We start from the raw sequence: 25,042 nt of genomic DNA, 5'->3' as shown, positions 1-25,042 counted from the left end.
TGCAAAGTCCCCAAAGTGTGTGCTCAGCCCCCTCTTGTCTACGCAGCAAAGGCCACGTGCTCTCCTTCACACAGGTACTTGGTGAGCTTGAACTACTGAGAGTCTCTTCAGCAACTCCAAGGGTCCCAGCCCTGCTGGAAGTTGCTTCCAGCCATGCAGTGGATTTTAGTAGCTTCATTTTGATTTTTTTTTTTTTTTTGAAGCCAAGGACATCACGCACACACACACGTGTGTGTGTGTGCAAACTGTATTTAAAAACATTGAGGATGTACCAAAATTATCTTGCGACTTTAATTCTCTTCCCAGCCCTGCTCCCATCTTCTGTGTTATGATACAGTCTTTAATTAGACCACTACAATTACAGACCTGCTTGGGGAATGAATCAGGGTTGCGTGGTAAAAGACACCATTGTCCAAGGATCTCTGCCCCGTTTCTGGCAGGAGTGGGAAGATGGATGGTGAGTGAGGTGGGGGTTTGTGGAAAGAGGAAAAAGTATTAAAGGCTGTTCAGATGTTCACTAGGGAATTAGCACTTTCAGTGCTTCTGCCGGAGTGATTCCAGGCAAGTTACTTAAACCAAACTCTTCATGGGTGGTCACTCATTTAAATGTTCCTGGTATTCTGGGTGTCTGACTCGAGACCCAGGGTACTGACCTGAAAACCTGAGCAGTCCCATGTGCAACAGAAGCTCAGGAGAGCTGAAGTGTAGAAAATACCACTGTAGAGCTCTGGAAAATGAAAAGTCTTTGGCATGCCTGGTTGCACTGTCCCCATGGCCAAGGCCAGGGTGAGCACCCTGCCGGGAAAACGGGAGTGTGGTCACATCCCTACAGGCTGTGTCATCATGCTAATGTGTGAGGGGAGGTAAAATTGCTCCATTTCCCATAATTCTGCCTTTTTCTCACCTTTGCAAGAACATCAAGTCACCTTTATCTGTTTTGTGAGCAGCAAATGTCCCCCAGCAAAAAAATACTTTCCTAATGGCCCTTTGAGGCAGAACTGCATTAGTGGCTTGTTATTAGGAGGAAAACTTGGATGTTGATCTTTTGCTGCACAGCAGTTTATGGCTGGATAAAAGGTTGCTGAAAATAGGTTTGATTTAAATAAAACAACTCTCTCCACTTTAATTTTTCATGTGTGAAGGCTTCAGGGAGAGCTTCTGTGAACGTCATCACAGCCATGCCATTGCGTGCCAAATTAGAAGTTTCAGGATCTTTGAAATTAGGCATCTGTTATCTCTTGCCTGGGGTTTACTTAAGGAAAACAAGAATTCCAAACATGAATGTGCACAATCTTTACAAAAATACTGATGTTTACAGTTTGACCTTTACTTTCTAGTGTTTAACTAAGGGCTAAGTATTTGGAATTATGCTTTGGCTTATAAATGTTTATCATCAAATAGGAATGATATCAGAGTTCTTGCAAAAATAAGAGTTCCTTGGAACGATTTGACTGAAAAAAGATCCACAGCAAGGGGAAGGGAGGGAAAATAAAAGCTGAAAGAAGGATTTGGGACTTTCTGGCATCACTGTAGCTCTGACTGAGAACAGCACCCCTGGGGCAGGTGTCCCTGCTGTGCCAGCAGCCCTCTCCCTCCAGGGGTGGCAACACACTGTTCCTGTCTCCAGGTGAAACCCAGGGCCCCAGGGGAGGCCCTGAAGGGCAGCCCTCAGAGCTGGGGGCAGGATTTGAGCCGCAGTGGTGTGAGCAAAGGGACAAGTTCATCCCACGTTATGAGCCTCGTGAAAGCTGACTTGCAATAGTGGGGTTGTTCTGCAGCAGCGCAGGAAAACCTGCTGGGTTTTGTCCTTGTGCTTTTCTACAAAATTATGTAGAAAACTAGCAGGTGGACTTTCTGATCAATGTTTTTGAGAAGCTGAAAGAGGGGTGAGATGATGATGTGTTGGGGAAAGGGAATAGGGTGTAGGAAGGGCCAGAGAGAGCTATCATGAGCTTACACTTTTTCTCCCTCACCATCCCGTATCCTGCTTTTCCAGTTTCCTGAGTGCCTCAAGTTTTTGTCATTCTCTGTAGGAGATGCTGGGGTCTGCCCTATTCACCATGCCTTTTCCACCCAAGTGCAGGAAGTCAGTAGGAATTCAGTTAAGGAAAGGGGGCTCACAGAGCCATTACTGTGCTCCTTTTTCTCTGCTGATGTAAACATGCTGGGGTGATGTTTGGACTCCTCTGCTGTCAGTGAGGACAACTCTGGGTTTCTTTTATCAGTTCTGTTTCTTGATGAGCTTATTGCTTGTCTGCCTCCTTGATTCTTTCCCTTCTTGTACCATTTTTTCACTTGGCTTAAGAAAAACTCCTCTTCCCTCTCTCTCCCCATGAGGAGCACCCAGGTATTTCCAAATAGGATACAGCTACAAAGCTCCACACGGTTGTTGACTCTGATGATAGCCTGGTGAACGAGGGCTTATTTCAAACTACAAACTCTGTGTGGTTTGATTTGCCCAGCTGGAATAAACAGGGAGGTGGCAGACTCCCTGGCATGAATTCCTGGAGATCATGGCTCTTGGCACGCCCAGAGGAGCAGCACTGGCCATGGCAGTGCTGATCCCACTGGCCTTGGAGGTCTCTGTGATGCCAGGACAGCTCCCAGTCACAGTCCTGGGGGGAGCTTGACTAAGTGAACTTTGCTGCTGAGGGGTCACAGAGGATTTCTTTAATGTAATTACTGTGAAGTTCCTGCAAGCCTGGCTGGGTGAGGAGAGTGTATGAATTTCCAAAACCTCGGAGAGACCTTTGCATGCACTATTCCACTTTTTTTCCCCCCAAAATTTATGGCAAGAGAACAAAATGTGAGGCAGGTTGACAAGTTTTCTGCCGATGCCTCTGGCAATAGCTGTGCTTCATTAGCCCAACCTTGAAGAGATGTGCAGAGGTCCAATAAAACCTATTCCAGATCTTGTTTTGAAAGGCACGCAGGAATAGGGAGCAAAAGGTTCTTCATGATGTCCTGCCTTCCCTTCCTCTTCAGGAACAGGGTTGATAAGTTCTGCTTCCTGCCTGCCTTTGAAGCTGGTTTTTTAATGTGTATTAAATAGTGCTCAGGCTCACATTCTGACATGGGTGGGTTCGCAGGACTGGTGGGAAGGAGGACAGTCCCATCTCTGCCCTGTCCTGCTCCCTGTCTAACCTTACACTACAGAGTAAGAGCAACATGTGTGTAAAGGACAACCTTTTGAATCCAGATGGCACTTTTTACCTTTATTGCCACAGCACGTGGGGCTGATAAACAGAGGAAAAAAAATCCTAAAAGTAGCATTTTTAAGCAAGTCTTAATGTAATCCTCTCACCCTCTTTTGAGTGTATGTATAGTCAGGAAGTCAAACTTGCCATTTTTGACCCAATAGAGGTACAATAGGTAGAGATGCAAACACAATTGTTGGGTTACACATTTGTCCAAGTTTATGATAGAGGCCCCTTATTAGCTTGTATAAAGTGGAGAGCAACAAAAAAGTCTTCAGATGTGCCACATCAGATTCCAATCTCAGTTACAAGAGATGTGATTCCAGTGGTTTTGGGAAAGCTATTCCTAATGGCTGTGGGTCACCTAGGGCAGGGTGAAGGCCATCCTGTTTTATAAGTATTTAATCCTGGTCCATATATTAATAGATAATGGCAGTGCTCGTTCAGTCTGAGTGCTTGAGGTCCCTGTGGATGTACCAGCTGGACTCATCTGGCCACAGGGAAAACAGAGATTCTCAGATTTAGGACAGGCTTGCATATTTGAGACTGGACTTATGTATTTATTCTAGAAATTTGTTTCTCCCAGACAACTTTTTGTTTCATCTTGGTTTGGAACAATCCCTCTCCCATATTGGTGGCTGGAATTTGGATTCAGGTTTCACTAAGAGAAATGGGATTCAAGGTTTGCTAAGAGAAATGCTTGATGTGATCCACCTTGCTCTGACTCCGGTCTTTTGGGGCACTTCAGCTATTTTTCCTCTGCTTTCAACATTGTGGTTTCTAAATGCCACTTCCTTTCAATGGCCAGTGGCAGATGAATTCCTTTTTCTCTCTTTTGAACTAACTAATGGATGGAGCAAAGGGAAAGTGGAGCCACTGCTGGAATACCAGTCTTTCCATCAAACTCACTGTATCCTCTGTAAGGAAAACTTTCCAAGTCAAATGAGTATTTATGTGGAGCAGTTGAATTTAGTAGCTTAGCATCTGAATAGTGCCATTATTTTTTTCATGCAAACTTTCCAGTACTTCTTTCCACTTTACCCACCTTTCCAAACAGCCCATTGTCCAGTGTTATCTCTGAAACCACTGTCAGATAACACTGGACGGAAAAAACACCTCAACCCACAAAAACACCCCAAAACGCACACACAACCCCCCCATTCCTTTAAAACATTTGGTTTAAATGCTGTTGGAGGGTCCAATACAGAGCAAACATTTCCTCTCAGGTTTTAAGCTGTGTGCTGGGCAAAGCAAACATCTGAAGGGCAGAGAGAGTTCAAGCCCTGCCCTCCAAGGCCAAGGCTGTGTGGCTGGTGCTGAGCTGTGTGGTGAAGATACCAAGGGCCAAGCCACCAGTGGCAGTGACAACACACTTGCTGAAATGTGGATTTTCTGTGCTTTTGTCAGACCTGCATTGTATTGGCATCTCTGCACTGAAAGATGTTTAGGTCTCCTAAAAGAGGGACCTGCCCTGTAAGGATGCTCCTTGTGCTTTCTGTCCTTCTGTGAGCTTTCCTTAGGTTTTGGGTGAAAGACAATATGTGTTGTACCTACTTCCATTATTGATTAGGGAAGAAGCTTCACCAAACCCACTTTTATCCCAAAGCTTTCACTTTTCAAACTGAGCTCTGTTCAAAAGAATTATAAGCAATTTCAGTTGTCATTGCTAACAAGACAAAATCCATTTAAACCTGACGCTCTGCTCTTGAGAGTTTTACCCTCAAGACTTTTTTTTTTATTTGAAGTTGATGCCTAATTCCAAGCAGAAATTACATCCCTTTGGTCATCAGGCCCCTACATCCACCACACCCCACCTTTCACATTTCTACTTTGCTGTTGAACCCCCTAGTTTTGTACTAGTCCTGTGAGAGTGTGAACCCCACAGCTCCACTGGCAGGTGAGTGCTGCTCTCTCTCTGTGCTGAACTGGGCACTGCCGTGGTGCCAGACTGTTCCTGTGAGCACAGGGATGCTGTTTTACCTGGTGGAGAGGCTGCACTGTCTATCAGAACATTTCCTGTTGCTGAGGATTAAAAAAAAGCTGCTTGCTCTGGGAGCAGATGGCCACCTCTCCACCCATCCTCTCAGGTATGGGGAAGCAGCCAAAAACCAGCTTAAAAGAGCAAAGCATAACCTGTTCAAAGGAGAACAGAAAGGAACATTTTTTCAAACAGCTTAATGAAGCACTTGTTAAGGACTGCCAGGGACAGATTTCCATTCTACACAGGATATTCATTAAAAAAGTAAACACCCTCCAGCACCATTTGCAGGAACAAAGCAGCTTGCATTTTATAACGAGGTGTTAATTTAATGAAGGAGGGGACTGGCAGAGGAGCAGGAGGCAGGAAACCAAAGGACAGACACCTTTTCCTGGGAGGATGGGACAGCTGTGCGGTGCAGGCAGATGGGTGCTGTGCACTCCACGGGCAGGAATGATCCTGGATGAGGAGCCAGGAGCATGTGGAGGTCGTTGGCCAACATTTGGTGCTTGGATTGAGGCTCTCCAGAGCCAAGTGCCTGAGCTGAACAACCAGGGCCCCTCAAGGCAATAGTTTCAGGGTAACCTCTTGGGCACTTTTTTTTCCAGGTACAAAGATTGATGGGATGTAGCTCCAGGGGAAGCTTTCACCTCTGCTGCCCCTGGGCAGGAAACCATTGGAGTGGTGGCATCCCATACTCTGTGCCCTGCTCCAAGGCCTGACATCCTGGGATTTCACCAGTCTGCTCTCAGGGTCCCTGATGTTTATTGTGACCCCAGGGCAGGGTAAAGTGGCAGGTACTCAGGTGTCAAAGGAGCCAGATATTTGTTTCACAAGGAAACAAACCCTGTGGAAGGGTTTCACATTTTTTTCCCCCTTAAAATGCAACAAAACATTCTGAGTAATTTTCTTTCTGTGGCAAATTGTCTTTCTGCAGCTGATCCCATGCAGAGAAACTCACAAAATGTCACAGCTTCTTGCAAAATAAAGTGTGGCAGTTCAGCCACCTCTGCTCTGGTTGGGATGTCCGTGGATTTGTGACTCACTGGCCAGGAAGAGCTGGCGTAGGGCTAAGGTGTGTTCACCAGTGGATCATCCTGAGTGATGCACAGCTCTGGGGTCACTCACAGGAAAGGGGGATGGAGTGTCCCAACCTGCTTTTCTGGAGGGGTGAGAAACACCAGGAACACTTTGGCGTGCTGCAGCTGCAGGATGGAGGTAATCTGTGTGCTCCCAGGATTAGCCAGGTGTCACTGAGGGAGAACTGGGAGCTGAGGGCGAGTTTTTCTGCATCTCATGCCAGGACTTTAGCCTCAAGCTTATCCCTCATTTTCATACATGTGTGTAATTCCCACCAGGGAATTTCTACCAGAGCATCCAACGCGCACAGTTGCTCCCTGTGGGGACAGGGCCAAAGTTGACCTGCACTCCCAGCTCCAGGAGAATGGGAGTGACTGTGGAACTTGGCCAGGGAGGAGGTTTAGGAGTTAGTTGGAGGGAAAGCACATGACACAAGGCCAAGTCTCATTTAGTATCACTATCCTGTTTTTTGATCAGAGCACACAGCACACTGGGGGCACAGCAAAAATAAGGCCAACGGGAGAAATTCTGGCCACAAACCTATACAATCATTCAGAACATTGGCACAGATGAGGTCATTTCTTGTGTTTATATTTTTCCATGCATTGTACACTCCCCGTTCCTCCTCCTCGTGTCACTGGGATGTGAAGGGAATTTCCTGCGCACGCACGGCATTGTTGTTGCAGGGCTTTTGTGAACATAAACCACTTCAAGCGGCAAGGAGGAATAACGCTCTGTTCTGGCAGTAAAAACACAAAGTTAGGAAAACTCCCACTCCCTCAAATCATTTTCCTTCTGGTTGCTTGCTGAATATTTTATTAGAAGATTAGAGGCAGAAGTGGCCACATTTAGCAGCTGCTGACACGTTCCAGCGCTCTCGGTGTGCCGAGGTCAGCTCCGAAGGGCCGTAAATCAGCCCAGCCTTGCTGCAGCCGGGCTGGGCTTTGGCACTGGGGAGGGGGCTTGTGGAGAAGAGCATGTGGAGCCCTCCTCTCCTGCTGTGCTGGAGGTTATCTCTCAGCTCTACAAGCAAAAAGCATGTCGGGTGGTGAGTTTTTACCTCGCAGTCCCTCACCTTAAGCGTGTCACTCGTGATAGTGGGATGAGTTGGAAATGTGTGCCCCCTTTGGCTTCTGGATCCCATAAATAGAAATATCCATATTTCTTGGGCTAGGGAATGAAAAATGCTGGTTTGTGCTGGGAGTGAAGTGTGATGGGACACGGGGTCCTTGTCACTGGGCCAGATTTGGACTGATGCAAAATGGCTGCAATATTCCAGCAGTTTTCCAGCAGAGTCCAATTAAAAGCAGATGTGCAAAGGAGGATCATGTCCCGTCCACCTCCTCACTCCTGCCCCCAGCATCAGCCTCCGAGGCTGTGGCTCAGGCCAGCAGATCTTTCCTGCTGAGGGCAGGCAATAAAGCCATTCCAGAGGTCTCCCAAGCCCCAGGCCAGAGGCCATGGCACTGTGCAACTGTGGAAATGCCTGAGTGAGGCTTGTGGAGAGAGAGCCATCCCTAGAGCAGCCCCAAGGCTGCTGCGATGGGCACAGCTTCCCTCACCCTCCACTCCCTGGCAGCACATCCCCTTCCCCAGATGGCATCACTTTGGGAACATGGAGACAGTCCCAGGCTCTGGCCTGAACAGAACTGTGCCAATGTCCCACCTGGGCAGGGAAGGTGTCACCAGTGAGGTGACAGCCGTGGGACAGGGCCGTGGTCCAGCAGCCAGACCTGAGAGAAAACACTGGTGCCCCAGACACTGATAACACACCTCTTCCAAAATTACACTTGGAAGAGGCTTCAGAGTGCAAAAAAACAACAACAGGGAAAGAAAAAACCTGAACAAAAAGCCAACCCTCATGTAAACCCCAGGGCTGGAGGAATAAAAGCGCCAGAAAACATTTATATTGGGCTCCCTTGATATCAACACAGATGAAATGGATCCCCATGCTTCCCTCCAAACCGCAGGCTCTAAAGTGGATTCCAAATCCCATCCCCACTTTAATTTAAGGGCCTCCCAATTAGACCGTTGGATGCCTTTCAAAGCTGTGTATAAATTGGAGATTATGCATCCAGCAGCAGAGGCTTGTCTCCTCTCCAGAGCAGCCACCGGCCGGAGCTCCCTGCCCAAGCTGTCCGGGTCCAGCAGGGGAATTCCGAGGCCAAATGTGGTGTCCAGGTGGCCCATGGAGGGAAACTCCAGCCCCGCTACCCCAGGGCTGATATCTGCTCCAGCCATTCCTTGTTGGAAAACCCTCAGTGTTCCAGCCAGGGGGCTGGAAGTGGCAGGGCTGTAGGAGTGAGCCATTTCTCCAGCGCACTGACTGAAGTGGAAAAACCTCGGGACAGGGAAAATAAAAAAAATCCTTTCAGGTTGGTTTGAAATGTTTTCGCTGTTCTTCCTCTTCCCTCCTCCCCCAAACCAGCAATCCAAAAAAAAAAACCAAACCCAAAAAACTCATCACAGAACATGGCACAAATTCAAATAGTTTTAGTCATGATGTATTTTTCACAGTTGATTTTAAAGTTTGTTGTTGTTGCCCAGACCAAGGATTCTCTTGTATATTCCTAAGAAATAATACAGTCCTAGGGGGTGGAATCTCTCAGTAGGAGAAGGAAGAACCAGAGATCTTTCATTCCTGGGTGAACCTCAGAGATTTCCTCCCATCCCGCTTGCATCCCCTATCCTATCCCTGGATCTTTATCCAACCGTCTCATGAAAAGGGAGAGAAAAGGGCTCCTTAAGGTGGCAGGTGGTGTTGGGTGGCTGCTGTGCTCCTGCATTTCTCCTGTTGCTCACCAGCTCCGTCGTTTCCCATCTGCCTTCCCCATCCTTTGCAGCTGGACTGTCACATCCTGAGCAGAGTCTGGGTTCTGTCCCGTTCTGCTTGGAGATGAGGAGCTGCCACTCACAGGACTTTGGATTTCCAGCAAAATGAACCAAACCAGCTGGAGATGGAAGATTTTAAGAAGCTTCAGATTGATGGAAATGCTATCGTTGTTCTTACTTTTAATATTTTCCATCAGCCTTCTGAGCCCAAACTCAGTCAGGGTGGACCAGCTCATTGCACTGGCATTGACTGCCTTCAGTGAGTAGATCAATTTAATAATTAATGATTAAGTAACCAAGGGGTTAGGCAGTCATTTACTTAGGCTTTTCCACATGGGTCTGGACTTCCTGAGGAGCTGGAGCTGCAGGGAGTCCTGAGTTCTGTCGCCCAGGGCAGATTCCTCACTTTTTTGGACGAGCTGATGGGTGCCAAATACAGGATTTGATTACAGCAATTTCCCCCCCCCCCCCCCAGCTCTTTAAAGTCATTTTTCATGGTCAAATGCCCTATTTGGCATAGTTCAAACTAGGACAGTCTTTCCTGGTTTTGGCAGAGGAGTGGAGCACTTACAGGATGGCTAATTCTCTGCTCCCACTGATGCCAGCTGCTTTAAGCTACTGAGCCTCGAGTGAGGCATGTAGGGCTGGCCTGAGCTGGGAGTTCTTTTTTTTTCTCATGCACAGGAATGTCCCAGTTTTATCAGTCTTCCCTTGAAACATGAGAATTCTTCTTTAAAAAAAAAAAACAGGCAGGAAAAAATAATCATAAAACCCAAAGGATAAATTTGTGTCTCTTTTAATGTAAAAACCACGACGTCACCATTAAACTGTCAAATTATCCTCTGTTTAATTTCTATATAAATTTTTAAAACTTTCTGCAGACAGCCAATAAACCTCAAGGTGATAGGACTTGTTTCTGCTTCCATTGAAGTTGGTGGCAAACCTCCCATTTATTTTGGTGTGTAGGATCAAACCCCCAGCACATAAATAATCAGGCACTGTGATTCTTCTGTCCCTATCTCTCCCTTCCTCTCTGAAAACTTCTGAGGTTGGGCCCAACATTGATCTCATGCACAGGCTGGGAGCATCTTTCTTTCTTTCTTTCTTTCCTTTTTTTTTTCCCCTCCTCTTCTTTGTGGGTTTTGATCTCTCCCTTTGAAATGGAAGCAGATTCCCTGCAGGGTGCTCTGTGATCATTTGCTGGGTGTAGTCGCATGCTTTCACTTCTTGCTGTAGGTGAAATGGCTCATGTGCAAGGATATTAACTCTCTGCTAGGCAGGAGCAGCGCTGCATTCCTTCTGTTTTCCTGGATTCTTAACAGGGTAGGCAGCTTCCCCCATCCCATAAAACCTCGGTGTGTACCGTGGAGTCGTGCAGTGCAATGAGAGAACAAGTTATATGAAAGGCAATGTTTTAGGGAGAGCCAGATCTTGGACAGACCCTGGGTTGATCTAAATAAATAATATTACCTCTTCCTGAGAATTCATGCACAATCTAACAGTTGTTGTCCATTATGATTTACTTGCTGTAGAAGAAAATGCCATTTCCCCTTGGTTTCACTGGAATGAAGCAGTTGGGAGAGGGAGGTTGAAGAGGGAAATTACAGTGATGGGATAAGTGTCGGGAGGAAAAAAAAAAGAAAAAAAGACTGTTTTAACAGGAGAACTCTGGTTAGGCCCAGCCCAGAGAAGTATGTAAGAGTGTGCTTGTGATTTGCTTCCAACAAAATTTTTAAGCCTGTACTTAACTATAAGCATGAGTATCTCATTGCTTAAGGTTAAGCACGTGCTGAAATACTCATCTGGAGGTAAGCCCTGGCTGGCAAGGCTGGAAGAAACAGAGATCACATAATCAACTTCCAAAGCAAGAGCCTAATCCTACCCAGTCAGCTATTCTGGGGGAGTTTCCAGGAAGGCAAAGAGGTTGCAGGAGGTGGATCTTCGTCTCTGATCTTACAAATTTCCTGGCAGGTGCAAAAGCAACTGCTCTGAACAATACCAGAGGTGTTTGCAGGATTGGCCTAAGGCTTTGTCTGCAGCAGAAGATGAGGTTAACAGGCTATTTAAAACAAACAAACAGCCCCACCTCCCTCCAAAAATTTCGTGAAGATGGCCCCTGTGGTTGTGGTGTGATTTTTAAAAAGATTTAAGCAGGATTGCTCTGAAACTGTTCCTGTAGCTCTAGAAAAAAAATTAGTCTTTGCTCCTTCGTCTCAATCAGTTTTGCAAACTCATATCCCAAAGTCACATCTGTCTCAGGGAGTCAGTCTGGGCATCTCTTCCTACACCACCACATTTTGGAATTTCATACTATTTAAAAAAAAGAATACCAAGTGACTCTAAGCAGCTCTTCTTTAAATTATGTTTACTTATTTAGTAGGAATTTTACCTGGAAATTTTCCAAATAATCGCGCTTAAAGAATGTGTGTGTGTGTGTGCGTGTATAGTGGGGTAAATTATGCTCTTTAGTCCTGAAAAATGCATGTGCACACACATGCACAAAATAACAAGGAAGAAAGGGAAAGGAAAAGCATTTGCTTAGGGATATGAAACGCAGTTCTGAAAACTAGTTTTATTTTACACCCTTGGAGGACGTTACAACATCGGTGAGTGTAGTGCCACCTCTTACCACCTGTGAAACACAGGGTTGTGTTTATGGCAATCAGAAAGAGAAGCAAAGACAGGAGGAGAGAAAACAAGACCAGGATGACTCTGCTGCTGCTGTGGCCAAGGGGGCCAAGGTGTGCTCGGGGCACAGAACGGGGTTTAAGGAGGCTGGGGAAGGAGGCTCTGGGCACTCCACACTTCGTCCAAAACCAGGTCTAAGGTCCTGTTTTCATTGCAAAGGCTTTTGGCAAAGGCAGTGTTGATGGAGCCACTGGATTTCTTCTATCGAGTGGAGACGTGAGGGAGGTGATTGAAGTGTTTCCAGGTGTTTCTGGCTTCAGAGAAAACTCGGGAGAATTTTTGGCTCGCCGGTGGTTTGTGCGCTACACTTGGGGTTCGTCAGCACTTGCTGCCCTCCTGGGAGGCTTGGGCAGCTCCTGGTTTGTCCTGTGAGACACAAGCCCTGTGAGATCCATCCCACAGGGACAGCCAGATCACTCCAGCCACCCAAGGCTTTGCTGTCAAAGGCACGGCAGCTCTAGGAATGTCCACTGCAGACACTGCTGCAACCTCTGGTTTAGCTGCAAGTGCACTGGAGAACAAGGTTCTTGTTTCCAAAGCCCAGCAGTGTGGTCGTGAGCTGGGCTGTGTATGTCCCAATGAAATGATGAGCTGGAATGACACGGATGATCATCATTCGTAAGGCACTGGGTGGTGAGCGGGTCCTGTGCCGTCCGTGCTTCAGCAAAGACCTCGCCCTTGGATTTCCATGGAGCTGATGATCTACAGAAAAGGTAACGTGCTGCAAACAATGGAAGTTATCTGCAAGCATGTTCAGGAAGGCCTGGGGCTTTCAGATGCAAATACAGAAATATATTTAACATCTCGACTTCTATTCTTTTGTCATAATACAAAGTGGAAAGACAATGTTTAGTAAATGTTTACATCTTACAAAGGGGAGTTTTGCAAATTGCATTGTAGCTCTTTGGGAGGAACCAGGAAAGAGGGCAGGATGTTAACAACATAAAAAAGAATAGCAATAAAACCCACCCCTAATATTAATTGTCTAAGAGGAAATGCATCTATCTCTCATCAGGACGTTTCAGACTGCTTTGCATTGCTGGAAGCCTGAGAACACTAATCGTTTTTTGGCATGGAGAAGCAAGTTCTTGCATACTTGAAACACAACTCATTTACAGTTGTTTTGGTGGATGCTGGTAAGCAATATGGAGAACCTCCCAAGTCCCTTCGGCTCACCAAGCATCAGAGCTGAGAGACACAGAGCTCAGATGTAGGTCTGGCTCAGCTCCTGGACCTGGAAACTCGAGGGGACTGCTCTGGTGAAACACCTCCATGCTGGTTTGGTCCTAAGGCTGGCTGTGTTATGCAATGAAAATCTATCTACGGGTTTCCCTGGTAATTAATAAAGCACCTGAAAGGATTCTCAAAGGACTGTTTGCACCACCAGGACGGCACAGAGCCACCACAGCAGTTCTCCAGCAAGGCGGCAACAGCTCCCACTCCCTGAGGATCTGGGCCCCAGGCAGAGGGAATGTTGATCCAGTGCTGGCAGGTTAAAGGCAGAGGGGTGCCACAACACTTCAAGGCAATCTTGAGAGGGAGGCATAGCCCAGAGAGCTGCAGCCTCATCCTCTTTTTCCTTGACACAGCAGCTGGAGCCACCAAGCACTGTGGGCAGGTGGAAAGGCTGACCTGCAAGAGCTGGCCCCCAAAGTCTGTGTGTATTTGTGCACACATGTGTGTATGGAGGGAGGTGGAACAACAGGTTTGTGGCTGCAGTGAAATCCTTAATTGGTGGCCAGTGCCCAATGCGGTGTAAAAGCCTCAGCTGTTGATGTTATTTGCTTAGATGTGAGTCTTTGCCCTGTGTTTCAGTTTCTCCCACGCTGCTGTCCAAAGATGAGTTGGAAGATGAAGATTAGCACCATGACAGCAACCCTTGTGGAGAGTGATTTCTTCTCCCCAGACCCCAGCCTCTTTCTCTGGTGCCCAGAAAGCAAACCCCCAAAAAGTGGTCTCCATGGGCAGTTTCTCTAAGTGATGGAAACTATTACATTTCTGTCAAATTATTTTCATTCCATGCTGAGTCAAATCCCATGAAGCTGCAATGAATAACATTTTGGTTACATCCCGTTGTTGGGAGGAAAAGGAATGGGGTTGTGAAGTGTGTGTGTGTCCAGGAGTCCTGCATGTAACTCACAGCGTGGCTTTGTATGGGGAGGATGCCAAGATTTCTACATGGAAATCCACTTGTGGAGATACAGAGGAGTTGGTGGGTGCCCAACTGCCATTCCTTGTGCTGCACATCTTTCCCGAGAGCTGGCAGGGGAACTGCAGGAGCCTCTTCCTGCTCCACCCTGGCAGGAGGTTTTGGAGCCCTGCAGGGAGCTGCAGACTTACTGCTGGCTGACTTGTAAGGGCAGGTGAAGTGCTCCAAACTCCACCTAGGAGTGAGGGAGTGGAGGATCTGCTTGGCCAAGAGGCTTTGCAGAAGACAGTTCTGGAGGGAAGGAAACCTTGGAGCAGCCAGGGCTGTGCAGGAGGCTCAGGCTGGAAGCCCTGGACACAGCTAGTAATTAATGTAATTAATAATAAAAACAAAATAAAAGTCTAATAGTGCAGGGGAATATTGGCTGTAATGTTCATAATCATATAGAACCTCCTCTGGGATCTTTTGTGAACACACAGAGAGCCTTTTCCAGCACAGCCAGAGCCTCCCAAAGCAATGTTATGTTCTAACAAAACCTGAAATGATCTACAGGATCTTTATAAATCCCCAAAAACATTTCCTAACTTCTTCAGTCCACGAATTTTTTTTCTTAAGGTTCATCCTCACGTGTACAGACCATGATTGGTCTTAGAGAGACTCGCTCACGTTGGGCTGTGATAATGTGGCGGCTGGGATAAATAAGAAAAGAAAGGACATTTAGGATATATGACTTCCAATGGGATTAGAACTGGAGATATATATATTTTTTTAATTGCATCAGGACAAAATTTGCAAAATCTCCCAAACTGGCTTAAAGTAGCATTTTTAAAAGTAATTGAATGTTTAGGCTTTGGCCTCCCTCTGATTTTCTGTGGGAGAACATCAAGTCAAATGTTCAGAAGCATCACAGTTCTTTAGCCAAACTCCTTGTGGGTACTTGGTAGGTTTCCCTTCCCTGTTTCTAATTTGGTTGATACCCCAAAGCCAACTGGTTTTTGCTTTTCATTCTGTGGGTGGGAAAGCTTGTGAGAAGGTATTAACAGCTCTGCATCCCCGTGGAGAGATTTCTTCTCTGAACTTTCCTGGATGCGAGGAGGAAATTCTCCCCCAAATCAACGGCATGTTTTCAGGTCTTTGTTGTTGTTGTTGTTGGTTATTTTGTCAGGCAGATCCACATCAGGAAATCTGAGCACCTGGAGAATGTTCAAGAGCAGACTGAGCTTCAGGTCTCAGCTTGGACTCAACAGATATTAATAACAACTACAAATCTTTCATCAGCGCCGCTCTCCCAATACCTGAAATATTGTTTATTACTCAGGGACCGGTGCTCTGGTTGTTCTGCTCCGTGGTACATATCAGGATAAGTGATTCCAGCCAGTCCCAGCAGCTTTCTTTCCCCTCTGGTTTGTGCTCTGGTTCCCAGGCGGAGCTGCTGCCAGGGGTGCTGCAGCCACCAGCCCGGGCTGTGTGCGTGTGCCTGTCAGGGTGCGGCTCCCGAGCCCTCCGCTGCGGTGGGAGCTGCAGAGCAGCAGCTCAGAGTTGCAGTTATTAGCAGCAGGCGCGTTAGCCACAAAATGAGAGGGTTACGGGCCAGCCGGAGGGTCCCTGGGGAACGGCCGACGGACCACGCGCTGCTGAGGGAGCCCGACCTCCGCCGAGTCATCCCGCTTTCATGTCCATAATTACGGGCTGCTCACAGGCACTCGCTGGGATCCCACCTCTTCCCGCTGCATCCAAGGGGAAGAGCTGCACTTCAAAGCCTTTCTCTCTCCTCCTCTGCTGTGGAGTGTGTTTTGAGGAAGGTTTATGTTTCGCCGGCTCACAGGAGTGACCGGTCACTCCTACGGAACAGGCAACTCCTTCCCAGAGACAGAGGGCAGTTGAGTCTCCATCTGACCTTGGAAGGAAGGCTGACTGTCATAAAGAGATGGAGAAACTATGAGGATAAATACCCTCTTGGGGTGGAGAGGCACTGAGGAATCTTCTGTGTTAAGGTTTACCCAAGCCTCCTTTCCCTAAGCCAGCTGGTTTGTTGTCACCCTCTGAAGCCCCCAGAGATGTCCACTAAGAGCTTTATGGGCTTCATTGTCCGAGGGTTTGGGTCGGTGTAGTAATTCCTGCAGCAGTTCCACAGTCTGGGGGAACACATGCTCCAAACATGACAGGGACCACATAAAATAGCCCGTGGTTTTTAATCAAATTGTATTTTATACTAATACCACAGTTTCTTCTTTCAAGAGAGGATTGGTGACCAAAACTTTTAACTGCATTTCCAAATCAGGTTTGTTGAAATGGGGTAGAGGGGAGCCCTGGCCAACCTTCAGTTTAAAGTTCTATTCAGCACTGATGGTTTATGGCTGATAATGAATTTAGCAAGCTACTAGTTAGGCTTTGATGCTAATTATTTTAAGTATCATAGGTTCTGATTCACAAGGCAGTAATCACAGGTCGTTATTACTGACATTATTAGGTTAAGTTAAAAATTAGCTTTTAGGCTTAGAGCACCATGTCCTTAATGCCTCTGAAATGGAACACCTGTGTGATGCCTTAGCGGACAATTGAGGGAAATTAGGCTCCTTAATTAAATGAGCTACAGCCCTGCATTGTTTGTTGTTACACTGATGAAAAATGGTATTTGCACCTTGAGACAGCAATTTTCTGCTGCTGAAATGGGACACTGGTCGGAAAAAATGATCCCAGGTTTTGCAAAACAGTGGTGACTTTGCTTTGAGATATTTGGGTCAGTGCCCCACACGCTTCCAGGAGTAAGTTGAACCAAGAGTGATTTTGTTGGCTGAACTAAAAGGGCTAAAACGGGATGAGCAGAGCCACATCCAGGTACAGGCTTCGTGTTTTAGGTGAACACACAGAGAAATCCACTTTTTTTGACGCAGCTTTGATGACAGGACACAGAAAAGCAGTGGGACCGTCTAGGTATAAAATCCAGCCAAAAGTATCTGCAGTGTGTGGGATTTTGATCCCTTGGCATCTCACAAAGAATGGACAGATATTTAATTCCAAGGGGGAAGGAAGTATGATAATGTCCTCATCTTAGATAATTCCCCCAACAGCCTTGGCTGAAATAGAGCACAGATTCCAGCCTCTGATCCTGACCTGTGGCCATAAGATCATCTTCTTTCTCTTGATCATAATGGAAACCCAGCAGCTGCTTGTGGTGCTGTGCGGGAAGGCAGGACAGGGCACTGCAGCACGGGGATGGATTAGGATTGTGAGGGGCAGCACCTGGCATGTGGGGGCCAGGGAAAGGCAAATGCCACAGTCACCACACCAGTCTGGCTGCCACATCCCAAAGGGAGCTCACTCCTCCCAGCTGACACCTGAACACGGGCTGTTCCACACAGGGAATGGGCTCTGGCTGGTGGGACAGGGCAGCAGTGCTCCTAATTCACCTCTTGCCTTTCAGTTTGGCCTTTTTGGGTTTGCCTGAGTTTGTTCTTGGTTGGTCTGGGGGTCTTTCCTTCTGTTTTTTTCAGACGCTCCGGCCCCTCCTGCCAGACAAAATGAGCCTGGTTCTGCAGCACATCTTTTGGTACATGCCCGTTATATCTATTTTTCTCCTCCACCTGCCCAAAATAGGGCAGGGGTTGGCTTTCTTTTGGGGATGAGCCTAAAAAAATAAGTGAAAATGGAGTCTCCCTCTTCTAAAAATTGTGTCCAGCTGAAATGCTGTCTTGCGTCACCAATATGCACCTAAAGTCACAAAACCAATCTGGATAGTTCTGATAAATCTCTTAAAGATAACCAGGACAGAAAAAAATGGGACTATTCAGTTGAAATTATAACAGGGCAATACACAAGAACACCTAGAGAATCTGAAATACCAGGGCTGCAAAATAAAGACTCACAGTTTGCATTTTGTGTCTGGAAATAATGGCAGATCCCAGTTTATTCAGTTCTGAAAAGGCAAATAATGAGTGGATCCAGGCTTTTAATTATGAGTATTAGAGCACTTCAGTGTGCTAAGCATGCAATCTCTTCTTCTTTTCCTTATCTTTTTCTATTTCTTTTTCCTCTTTCTTTCTTTTTCTTTTTCTTTTTCTTTTTCTTTTTCTTTTTCTTTTTCTTTTTCTTTTTCTTTTTCTTTTTCTTTTTCTTTTTCTTTTTCTTTTTCTTTTTCTTTTTCTTTTCCTTTTCCTTTTTGTTTTTCTTCCTTTTTCTTTTTCTTTTCCTTTTCCTTTTCCTTTTTGTTTTTCTTCCTTTTTCTTTTTCTTATATTTTTTTTCTTTTTTCTTATTTTTTTTCTTATTATTTTTTATTTTCTTAGTCTTTTTATTTTTCCTTTTCTTCTTTTGAGAGAGAGATATTGGGAACTCAGCCCTGAGAAATGGCTCTTTGACTCTCACCCCACTACTTTTGCTTCTGGGCTAAGCCGAAGTAGTTAATTGGTTGCCAGTGGTGTATCTGGGTATAAACAGAATTCACTCCATCACCCAGGAATTGTGGGTGGTGGGAAGTTCTGCCTGATGGGGCTGTGGATTAAGAGTGTTGGTGCTGGAGGATAGGGTGTTCCTGAGAAGAGAGAGCCCTTGACTCAGGAATTTGCTCCTCACAAAGGTATGCCAAAGCCCCGAGGCCTCCTGCATCTGGGGTGTGATGTAAGACACAGCTCTTTGTTGAGAGCTTTTCTCCTGACATCCTTGCAAGCCAGGCAGATGTGTGGATATCTCCTGGTAGTTACTCCTGGAAGGAAACATTACTGGATATCCTAAGGGGTAAACAGTGCTCAGAGCTGAATTCAGAAGCGTTGTCTCTGGTTACTCCAGTCCTTTATTCGCAGCTAACTATTTTTAGGCCAAAGTGCTCATGTCTGTTAGCAGTGGCCAGTGTTCAGAATGGACTCCCAGACCTGCAGAGATGTCCTCTTTAAAATCCAGAGGAATGAGGAATTTGCCAAGACTTTGGGTTTCACTCCAGACCCAAAGCTCAGATCACACTCAATGAAGGAGCTGCCACAGGGAGATGGGAATGGATGGCTTGGAAGAGCACACAACAAGCAATGATTGACTCAGGGCTCCATCCACAGCCCTGCCCCAAAGGCCAACTCCTGGCCAGGAGGCATCCCCGGTCAGCCCCTTGAAGAGATGAAAGCGGATCCAGGTGGTGGCCTCTCCTGACAATTCCCAGCAGCCGTGAGCTGTCAGGACAAGGTGAGCACACCCTGCACACCCCTGTGCCTCTGTGGGTGTCCCTTATCCTTGCTCTCCTCCTCCAATGGGAAAAGCTTCGTCTGCTCTGCACAGGCATCTCCTGGTGTTTGTTATCGGGCATGGAGGTGGCTGTTTCTTGTGTAGCTTCCTTGGTGAGTGACAGAGCTCCTTGTCTGTGATGAGGGAGATAACAAAGCCACGGGATAAAGTTGTGCTCCAGCAGCTGCTGTTGTGTACATAATAATAGGGATTTCAAATATTTATTCCTAGACTTTTTAAGAATCTTTCTCTTGTGTTTTGAAAATGCTGAAATTTTCATCATTCAAGCTGGAATTTTACCCAGAAGTAGTTTAGTTTCTAACAGGTTGTTTGGAGGGATAAGGTCTTTAGTCCAAGATGGAATTGAGGGAGGAGAGGAAAAGAAGGGATAGAGACAGACAAATAGACACAATATCCCATATTTCTGTGTGTACCAGTCCTAGACACTCTTGGTTATGTGGGGATTCAGGGTCCAAACAATGACCCTGCTTGGCTGAGATCAGTGACTTGCCCTTGGGTTCCTACCTCTCCCAGGCAAATTCCGTGTTTTGAGGGAAGAGGGGCTCCTTGCTCTCTCCAATTATTAACAGCACAACTAATGTTGCATGCTCAGAAATCCTCCTGGCTGGAGTTCTGATTTTCTACCTAATGCCATTTATTATCCACCTTTCCCTTCCGCTTTAACCAGGGCAGGATCGAGGCACCAGGATCTGTCGTTACACAGGCCAGGAATTCTGTATTCCTACCTCAGATTCTCATTCAATTTGGGGATTGAGTGGAATATATCTGAGGCCAAGTGGTTTTGGATGTCAAACCCAGCAAACAATTCTCCTGTTTCATGGGACATGGATGTATAACAATCCCTGTGGCCTTGCCCCTCAGGGGCCAGGCTCCACCTCAGAGCTTCAGCTGCCCTTTCACTGGACTTGAGCTCAGCTTCAATTCTTATAACAAACACACAGTCCAGCCCATGCTTCTGCCTTTCAGGTTCTACCAAGAGCACTTGCAGCAACTCTGCCAGTTAATATTAAAATCTACTTACAGCCAATAAAACACTAATGATCCGTACTTCAAGGGCACCTTTGATGTGATGATCTCAAAGCAAATCAATTAAGGGTTATCCCACACCCATGCTATGGATGGAAACATCAAATGCATGGAGAAACGAAGCCTAAGTTCACTGGCCAACTGGATGGTGCTGGTTCTGGGGTCCCAGGCTGCACTCAGGGGTGATGGAGGTGTGAAGGATCCAAGCTTTTACTGGTGTTATGGCATCCTCAACAAACAGTCTTTATTGCTATGGTGACTCCAGTTAAATACTTTGTGTTAAATTTCCCAGATAGAAAAAAAGCCCCAAGCAAACCTCTCCTGAAATTTGTCCCTGAGCAAAGTCAACTCTACGTGCAGGTTGCAAGCGGGAGTCTCCATGTGCAGTCACAAATCTGACATAAATCAGAAGGTGTTTGCAGCACTCAGCTGGAATCAGGTTAAGGAAGGGGCTGTGCATTACTCACTATATTTTGGCAGGGTCTCCTGGTTTATTAGGCCACGTTCAGCCTCTGCACACAGGTCCCTCTCTGGGAGGCTGGGACTGCTCCCACCAGCAGGGAGAGGTGGGAGTCCAGCCTGGAGGCACTGCCCTGCTCCAGCCCAGTGCTGGTGGGACTTGGCCCATAGCTCATTAGGAAAATACAAGTTACAGTCAGCTTTGGCTCTGGGCTCTCCACATTGCAGTCATTTTTTGGCTGAGGAGGCACATCAACCATGTCTGGTTAGATCGAGTGCTTTTGTCCTCTTCTGCATCCCGGAGTGGTTCCATTCACAGGGATGGGCCGCCAAAGGAGGAGGGTGAGAGCCAGGGCTGTCAGTGTACAAGGTCAGCACCAGATTTTTGGTGCTGCACATGTAAACTGCAGGATTAAGCAAGGAAAAGCTCTCCCTCTCACGTCATGCTTTGTCCTGAGCACTGGTGGTACTGGGACTTACATCCCAAAGCATATTTGGAAGCATTTAAACCCACAGCTGTGACAGGGGAAGGGGGAAGTGGCTTCTCTTCAACTGCCTGAGGCGAGGATTTGCTTTCTGCAAATTGCCATAGGATGTGATGCTTCTTTAAAGCTCACGCCTCCTTAAACACATGTGTCTCTTTCTAAGGGACAGATTTCCCTCCAAGTTGACACTTAGCCTTTCTTGCAGGGCTGGAAAATATAGGCAGCTTAATGGAAACAGTCCCCAAAACTGAGGAGATTCTCCAATTTGTCCAGTTGGGCAAACATCTGCGTGTGACCAGAGGCTTGTGTGTTAATCTCACCCTCTTGCAGTTCTGGGTTATCCTTTCATGTGAGTCAGAGTTTGTATCTATACAAAGAGAAGCTTTAAACTGCCTCAAGTGTGGTATTTTTCCAGTACTTTAGCACTAATTAATCATTAAAGTGCCAAGATCAAAGGGTGGGGAACTACAATGTTGGTATGTTCTTATGATCACATTGTGGCCAGTTCCTCTCATAAATCCTGGTATTTTGTGTTTCAAATCAAATCTCCCATGGAAAACGATTTGGCAACAAGATGGTGGGCTGCTTTTCTTTGCACCTTCCAAAAGCAAAGGGAGCTTTGACTCCACGAGGAATGCAGGGTCAGCCCCACAATAAAAAGACCAGCTATTATTCTGAACAAGTTGGCACCCAAAAACGCCAGTGATTTAGGTATGGACTTAAAAACCCAACCTCATGGAGTGAGAGACAGCAGTCCCTGTCCTGAAGACCTGGTAGCTCAGCCAGACAAGCAGCAAACTGGCTGGAGGCTGGAGCCTATTTCAAGGGTAACTCAAGGCAGTTAAGGGTGTAAACCTTACTTGGAGCCAGTAAGACTTACTATTTAAGTGCTTAAGTTACTTCTGAAAGTGAAGCTTTTAAAGTAATGCTGCTGCTTTTGAAAAAAATGCAGCCTAAGGCCATGACTTCAGTGAAGCATTAACCTCAGTCTTAAATGGCTGTGGCTGCTGTCTTCTCACCTGAAAGGCCAGCGCTGGCATTTGATGCTGCTTTCAACTGCAGGCAGAGAGCTGGGCACGGCAGAGGCGTGGGCTGGTGCTGGGCTGTGCCTCTGCTTGCTCTGATACCCTGCACCCTTCCCCAGAGCCACGGCCGGGGTCCTGATGCTGCCCTGCCTGCAGGAACCATAAACTCACCTTCCCTTGCTGCTGGGGTTATATAATATAATAATAATATTATATTATTATATTATTATGAATGCTTGGGACCTAAAAACAGAGCTCTCATGCCCATAGATTATTAAATGGAGAGAGAGGAGCCTACAGAGTGCAAACAGGTCCTGCTGCTGGTGACCCCCATGGATGGAAACACAGGAGCCTGGATGCTCTGGAGGAAAGGGACGGGGAATGGTTTGGTTTTTTTGGGAATGAGCAGAATGTAGGGCTTAGTCTTTTGTGCCCAGAGTAGGTGAGACCTGCACTGGGGAGCAGCAAGCAGGAGGTGAGGCTGGGATTGAAGGAGAACCACAAGCCAGCGGCACAAGTAATGAAGCACCTGTAAAATTAGCAGCTGATAACAGTTGCCCTAGAAACAGATGGAATGGAGCTATAGTATTTCCAAAAAATCTTTTTTTCCCCCCCTCATAACATGTGGTGTTTGAAAAGGCCAGTATTTCTCCTTAAAAAAAAATAAATTCCTTTTTGCTCCCCTTCTTTCTCTTGTGGGATGCCTGGGACTTGACAGTGTGGGCTGATGTCCAGCATTTGTCCTCACCTATATATTGACCTCTTGCTTTTTCCCCTTACCTTTTGCTTAGCTGACTACTACCTCTAAAAGACATGCATATAATCTATAAAACATTTGTGTTTCCCAGTAGTTTTAATTTCTGTTTTCAGGAGATTCTGAAGACTACAACAAAGAAATTTAAATTACAAGAACCATTAAAAGTTTTGGGCTGCCAGTGCCACCTAAATAATTGTAATAGGCAAGGGACATCAGAGCTTTAGTTTTGTAACCCACTGGTGGCGACAGATCAAAAGTAAAGACAAACAGAGGGAACAAACACCCAGAGAACACTGGTACCAGTCAGGGATGCAGCTCAGGCTGTTGGAGGAGCAAAGGCCCTGAGCAAAATAAAATGTGGAGGGTCTTGTGTACCTGTGCAGTTTATCCATGGGTTAAAAAAAATTCTGTAGGAAGAGTGTTTGGTATGGAGTCTTACACAGCACTTTTCTGTGTAAGACAGACCAAGCCATTCCCTGCTGGGGGTTGTAACCACTTGGTTGTCACGTCTGTGTGCACAAAGGAGCACACCCAGCACGGAGATAAAGGCTCAGAGGGAGCTGAGCTTTCCCACAGTGTGTAGCTCTGCCCTGCTGGCTTACCTGGCTCTGCTGCAGCCGAGCAAGTCCATGTGGGCAGGTGTTGGGAAGGATTTCCAGCCGTCTGTGCCACACTCATGGAGTGACTGGAGCAACACCGGCCAAGCACGTGCCAAAACCAAGGCTCGGTGTATGTGCTGAGGCACAGCAAAGAGCAACAGCAGCTCTCAGGTTTATCCCTTTCCCTCCCCTCCAAACCCACCAGGCCACGTGTCCTGTGTGTGCACACCCCAAGGACTGCAGTGACTCCTGGAAGAGGAGGACAAGGTGCAGCCCCATGGCCCCTCTCCTTTAGGTGAGCTGCACCACCCAGTGTAATTCATACGCTAATCCTGTTTGATGATCCAGAAAGAATGTTTCAAGAATGTTTCATCCCTCGGTAATTTTGTTAACCTCTCCTGGCAACAAAAAAAGGGCAGGTAATGAAGTGGTGTTTTCAAAGAGCATAAAACCTAGAGAGCGTTTCTTTCCTTTGGGAAGGGCTCGGAGGCAGACCAAGGACTTCTCCACATGGCTCCGCACTTCATCTGGGGCTTGAAAAACAAACCAACCTCGTGGGATACTAATTCAGTCCTTGGTTTCTTTCTTGTATCAAATGCTGCCAACTGTGCCTTAAATTTGGGCCAGATGCACGATGGTTTTATGACGTGATACTGTGAGGAAGTCTGGGTTGAATCTAACAGAGGCTCTGCTTCAGGGCAGCGGTGCGGTGCTGGCATGGGATGCTCCAGCCATTCCCTGTGCCTCTGTGGGAATATGTCTTCAGCAGGAGCTAATGGTTGGGTTTACCGGGGTGGATGAGGTTACTGGGGCTGACTGGGGCTGGTAGTGTGGTGAGAGAACATTTTCTGATGCGCTGGGGTTTGGGGGAGCCTTCCATGTCACCCTTATTTGAGCAGAAAATGTTCCTGAATTACTTGTTCCTGAATTACTTGTGTGCTGCAGGAACTACATTCATGCATTGCCAGGGCAGATCCTCCTCCTTGTCCAAATGGACAAAACTGGCAAAGACAAATCACGTTCATCCTGAGGTGTCCTCACCCCCCACAGCAGGGCACAGCTGGGCTCAGAAGCAGCACAGCTCACAGGCCCAGCTCAGTGCACGGCACTGTCTTGCAATCCAAACCTAATCACAAGACTGTCTTGTTCCTTTCGGATCTTGTCACATCCCAAAAGCTTTGTGGAGGATCAACCAAATCTCCTGTGTTTTCATTTGCTAAGCTCAGTCAAGTGATACAAAACCCAGAGCACTTTTTCTGCCAATCTGAATTTGCAGTGATTAAATCGTGCTGTTGTAGGGGGTTCATTTTCATGGACAGATATGAATAACTATCAGTTAATATGCTTAGGAATCATAAGGAATATTTGGTAGTCTTTACAGCTACTTAGCTAACAGAAATTGGCGTAATTCCTTTGAATTCCTTTGTTGTAACTCAGTGTTGTCTCTTTTTTGTTCTCTTTCCTAATCATCTGATCACTGTCTTCACATTGTGGTGAAACTTTCTCCTCTTTACACAGCATTTATTTCCCAGAGACAGC

The 25,042-nt window shown here is 46.6% G+C and overlaps 1 long non-coding RNA gene across 1 annotated transcript in view; it reads left to right on the top strand.

Moving 5' to 3' along the window:
• The window catches only part of LOC113972343, a 69,439-nt gene that overhangs the window by 14,333 nt on the left and 30,064 nt on the right, over positions 1-25,042 (top strand). The window lies entirely within an intron of this gene.

This window comes from Neopelma chrysocephalum, unplaced genomic scaffold, assembly GCF_003984885.1.
Source record: "Neopelma chrysocephalum unplaced genomic scaffold, ASM398488v2 Primary Assembly neopelma1_91, whole genome shotgun sequence".
Classification (NCBI taxonomy): Eukaryota; Metazoa; Chordata; class Aves; order Passeriformes; family Pipridae; genus Neopelma; species Neopelma chrysocephalum.
This window is presented reverse-complemented; position numbering and strand designations above follow the sequence as displayed.